Here is a 6000-nt window from a genome sequence, read left to right on the forward strand (position 1 = left end):
AGGCGGAAAGTGCACCGAAGTAAAAAGTGTAAGGCTGAAAATATGGTGTGGAGTAGACCCTGGGGGCCATAGTGTTCACTAGAGGCTTCTCTCATAATAGCAAATATCATGGTGGGTGAACAAATTACTGTCAAGCAATTGATAGAACCGTGCAAAGTCATGATGATATCTAAGGCAATGATCATACATATAGTCATCACGTCCGAGACAAGTAGACCGATACTTTCTGCATCTACTACAATTACTCCACACATCGACCGCTATCCAGCATGCATCTAGTGTATTGAGCTCATGACGAACAGAGTAATGCCTTAAGCAAGATGACATGATGTAGAGGGATACTCTCAAACCAATGATGAAAACCCCATGTTTTTACCCTTGATGGCAACAACATGATGCGTGCCTCGCTAACCCTTCTGTCACTGGGTGAGGTCACTGCACGATATGAACCCAAAACCAAGCACTTCTCCCATTGCAAGAATCATAGATCTAGTTGGCCAAACAAAACCCACAACTCTAAGAGAATTACAAGGATATGAAATCATGCATAAGAGAGATCATAAGAAACTCAAATAAGATTCATAGATAATATAATTATAAATCCACAATTCCAAGATTCATAGATAATATAATCATAAATCCACAATTTACAAGGATCTCGACAAACACACCGCAAAAGAAGATTACATCGGATAGATCTCCACGAAGATCATGGAGAACTTTGTATTGAAGATCCAAGAGAGAGAAGAAGCCATCTAGTTACTAGCTATGGACCCGTAGGTCTATGGTGAGCTACTCACGCATCATCGGAGAGGTCATGGTGTTGATGGACAAGCCCTCCGTGTCTGAATCCCCCCTCCGACAGGGCACCAAAACGTGCCCCAGATGGGATCTTGCGGAGACAGAAGCTTGCGGCGGTGGAAAAGTGATTTCGATGATCTCCTGATTTTTTTGGGATTTTGAGGGAATTTATAGGCGCAACCCCTAGGTCAGGGGGCTCTCAGGGGGCCCACAAGCCTGGGTGGCGCGACCTACCCCCCTGGCCGCGGGGTGGGGTCTTGTGGGGCCCCTGAGGCTCCCATGCCTTGGCTCCCAATCTTCTTCCGTTCCGGAAAAAATCTTTTCGGGGATTTTCTTCCGTTTGGACTCCGTTTCAAAATCTCCTCTGAAAGGGTCAAAAACATGGAAAAAACAGGAACTCGCACTTGGCACTGAGTTAATAAGTTAGTCCCAAAAAATATATAAAAGGCATGCAAAACGTCCAAAGTTTGACAAGATAATAGCATGAAACCATCAAAAATTATAGATACGTTGGAGACGTATCAAGCATCCCCAAGCTTAACTCCTGCTCGTCCTCGAGTAGGGAAGTGATAAAGAATGAATTTTTGATATGGAATGCTACCTAGCATAGTTGTCCTTTGCAACTTATTTCACGTGACATGAATGTTCAGATCCGTAAGATTCAAAATAATAGTTTGCTATTAACATGAAAACAATAATACTTCAAGCAAACTAGCAAGGTAATCATGAACTTTGAAAATAACAAGGCCAAAGAAAGTTATCCCTACAAAATCATATAGTCTGGCTATGCTCCATCATCCTCACACAACTAATGTAAATCATGCACAACCCGGTATTGGCCAAGTAATTGTTTTCGCACTCTTACTTTCTCAAACTTTTTATAACTATCACCCAATACATGAGGGCGAGCCATGGATATAGCACTATAGGTGGAATAGAGTGTGGTGGTGGTTGTGAGACAAAAAAGAGGAGATGGTCACATTGACTCGGCGTATCAAAGGGCTATGGAGATTCCCATTAATAGATATCAATATGAATGAGTAGGGATTGCCATACAAAAGATGCACTAGAGCTATAAGTATGTGAAAGCTCAAAAGGAGAACTAGTGGGTGTGCATCCAACTTGCTTGCTCACGAAGACCTAGGGAAATTTTGAGGAAGCCCATCATTGGAATATACAAGCCAAGTTATATAATGAAGATTCCCACTAGCATATGGTGGTGATGAAGCAAGAAGCTCTCAATCATGAAGAACATGGTGCTATCATGAAGCACAAGTGTGGAAAAAAATAGTAGCATTGTCCCTTCTCTCTTTTCTCTATTTTTTTCATTTGGGCTCTTAGGCCTCTCTCTTTTTCTTTTCTTTTTTTTATTTTTGGGATCTTTGGCCTCTTTTTTTATCTCCTCACATGGGACAATGCTCTAATAATGATGACCATCACACTTTAATTTACTCACAGCTCAAAAATCACAATGATGATGACTCCATAGGAAATGCCTCTGGTAGTGTACCGGGATGTGCAACGATCTAGCATGGAGTATGACGTTGAAACATCTTGCTAGCTATCTTATGATCATGCAATGGAAATATGAGAGTGACGGCACAAGTCATGAGACGGAACGGTGGAAGTTGCATGGCAATATATCTCGGAATGGCTATGAAAATGCCATAGTAGGTAGATATGGTGGCTGTTTTGAGGAAGTAATTTGGTGGGTTTGTGCACCGACGAGAATTGCACGGCACTAGAGAGGCTAGCAATGGTGGAAGGTGAAAGTGCATCTATACCATGGGCTCACATTAGTCATGAAGAACTCACATACTTGTTGCGAAAGTTTTTATTAGTAATCTAAACAAAGTGCTAAACGCATACTCCGAGGGGAAGGGTTGGTAGGTATTAACCATCGCGCGATCCCGACCTGAACACAGAGGATGATAATCAATAGATCAATTATGCTCCAACTTCCTAACATAGCGGTTCACCATACGTGCATGCTACGGGAATCACTAACTTCAAAACAAGTATCTCTAGGTTCACAACACCCTACTAACATAGCTCTCAATATTACAGAATCCATGTCTCAAAACTATTTGAGAGGAATCGAAACTTCTCTTTCTAATCAATGCACATGAATATGGATGTTTTTGAATCCTCTTTGGGTATCTATCACTTTTGGGGCTACTTTCATAGCATAAGCCAACTACCAAATCACGCACCGCCGTGCTCTAAAAGATATAAGTGAAGCACTATGAGCATTCTAGCAAAATCACGATGAGTGCATGTCTCTCTCTCTCAAAAGGTGTGCAGCAAGGATGATTGTGACACAACAAAAAGAAAAGACTCCTATGATACAAGACGCTCCAAGCAAAACACATATCATGTGGTGAATAAAAATATAGCTCCAAGTAATGTTACCGATGGATTGAAGCCGAAAGAGGGGATGCCTTCCCGGGACATCCCCAAGCTTAGGTTTTTTGGTGTCCTTGAATTTGGCTTGGGATGCCTTGGGAATCCCCAAGCTTGAGCTCTTTACCCTCCTTATCTCATCGTCCATGAGAACATCACCCAAAACTTAAAAACTTCACAATACAAAACATAAACAGAAACTCATGATAACGTTAGTACAAGAAAACAAACTACCACTTCTTTTGGTACTGTAGCAAACTTGAATTCCATCTATATTGGTGTTGGGCTACTGTATTCTCACTTTTCCATGGCTAGTAACCCCCCCCCCCCCGATACTAACCATAGTTTCATCAAAACAAGCAACCAACTCAACAAAAACAGAATCTGTCAAAAATAGACCAGTCTGTAGCAATCTGTATACTTTGTATACTTGTGGTACCTCAAAAAATCAGAAACATTACGACGGCCTGGGAAAAAAGCATATCAACCAGCAGAAAAAAGAATCAACTCAAAAGCTCTTTCTGAATAAATATGAAAAATCATCTCGTGAGCAAAACATTTCTATCTTTTTCCAGGAGGATCAAACAACCATTACCAAGACTAGTCATAAAGGTTTTGCTTGGCTCAAACACAAAAAGAAACACAAAAAACACAATCACAATAGAATTGTGATGGTGTAGACGCAACAAAACAGAAAGAAAAAAGATAAATTCATTGGGTTGCCTCCCAACAAGCGCTATTGTTCAGCGCCCTTAGCTAGGCATAAAAGCGATAAAATGACGTATCGTCGTCTTTGGTGCTCAAACCATAAGTGGCGTGATCGCTTATCATCTCAAGGTTTTCATATTTCTTGCTAGATGATTCAACACTATTTTTGGGAACAAAAACAGACTTGGTGGCCTTATTGTGGGCAAAGTTTGGATTATTCTGCACAGCAGCAAAAGCGGAACCAAAGTTGGTTATAACATCCTCTAGCTTGCCAATCCTAGCGGAATCATGACCTAGTTTTTCGTTAATTGTGGGTTCCTTCTACTTTAAATTTTGCAAAACCATTCCCACCTTGGATCCGTACTGAATGATTTGATTGTGGATCTTTTTATCCAAATTCTCAATGAGTTCTATCGTAGCAACTTTATTTTCAATGACGTCCAGCCTACGCATCACATGTTCCAAAGTTAAGGTAGTTCCATTAACCATGAGTGGGGGTGAGCCTACCAAATTTATTACACCTCCGTAAGAATCAACGGTCTGGCTACCCAAGAAATTTCCACCTACGATGTTGTCAAGAATATACCTATTCCAAGGAGAAACACCCACATAAAAACTGTGAAGCAAGACGGTAGTGGATTGCTTATGAGTAGATCTACTATGAGCATTGCAAACCCTATACCAAGGGTCCTCAATTTGTTTGAAATTGAGAACTTTGCTCTCGGGAGTATCGTTCGAAGTGGTGGATCTAGCCATGAGGACAGGCAGACTATCCCACACAGACGAACAGAAAGCAGGCGAGAGAAAAGGGCAAACGAAAAGGCAAACGGAAAAAGGAAAACAAAAAAAGGCAAATTGGTGAAATGGGGGAGAGGAAAGAGAGAGGCAACTGGCAAACAAGGTAAATGCAATAGATGAGTTTGCGACACCTACTTGGGTGAGTCCTTGACTTGATCTTCCTCCCCGGCAACGGCGCCAGAAATTCATTTACTGGGGCAACAAAAGTCCTTCCTTGGTGCTAGGAATTCTTCTTTTTACTTCTCTGGTTTGCGTCGGTTTTTCCCTTGAAGAGGAAAGGGTGATGCAGCACAGGAGCAGTAAGTATTTCCCTCAGTTTGAGAACCAAGGTATCGATCCAGAAGGAGGGCCTCGTCAAGTCCAGAGTACCCGCGCAAACACAAACAAGCTTGCACCCAACGCTTCAAAGGCGTTGTCAATCCCTTCAAGATTGTTTGCAAAGTGAGATCCAAAGGCGGAAAGTGCAACGAAGTAAAAAGTGTAAGGCTGAAAATATGGTGTGGAGTAGACCCTGGGGGCCATAGTGTTCACTAGAGGCTTCTCTCATAATAGCAAATATCACGGTGGGTGAACAAATTACTGTCGAGCAATTGATAGAACCGCGCAAAGTCGTAACGATATCTAAGGCAATGATCATACATATAGGCATCATGTCTCAGACAAGTAGACCGATACTTTCTGCATCAACTACTATTACTCCACACATCGATCGCTATCCAGCATGCATCTAGTGTATTGAGTTCATGACGGACAGAGTAATGCCTTAAGCAAGATGACATGATGTAGAGGGATAATCTCAAACCAATGATGAAAACCCCCATCTTTTTACCCTTGATGGCAACAACACGATGCGTGCCTCGCTACCCCTTCTGTCACTGGGTGAGGCACCACACGGTATGAACCCAAAACCAAGCACTTCTCCCATTGCAAGAGTAATAGATCTAGTTGGCCAAACAAAACCCACAACTCAAAGAGAATTACAAGGATATGAAATCATGCATAAGAGAGATCAGAAGAAACTCAAATAAGATTCATAGGTAATCTGATCATAAATCCACAATTCATCGGATCTCGACAAACACAATGCAAAAGAAGATTACATCGGATAGATCTCCATGAAGATCATGGAGAACTTTGTATTGAAGATCCAAGAGAGAGAAGAAGCCATCTAGTTACTAGCTATGGACCCGTAGGTCTATGGTGAACTACTCACGCATCATCGGAGAGGTCATGGTGTTGATGGAGAATCCCTCCGTGTCCGAATCCCCCCTCTGGTAGGGCACCAGAACA

Source organism: Hordeum vulgare, chromosome 7H (genome assembly GCF_904849725.1).
Source record: "Hordeum vulgare subsp. vulgare chromosome 7H, MorexV3_pseudomolecules_assembly, whole genome shotgun sequence".
In the NCBI taxonomy this organism is placed as follows: Eukaryota; Viridiplantae; Streptophyta; class Magnoliopsida; order Poales; family Poaceae; genus Hordeum; species Hordeum vulgare.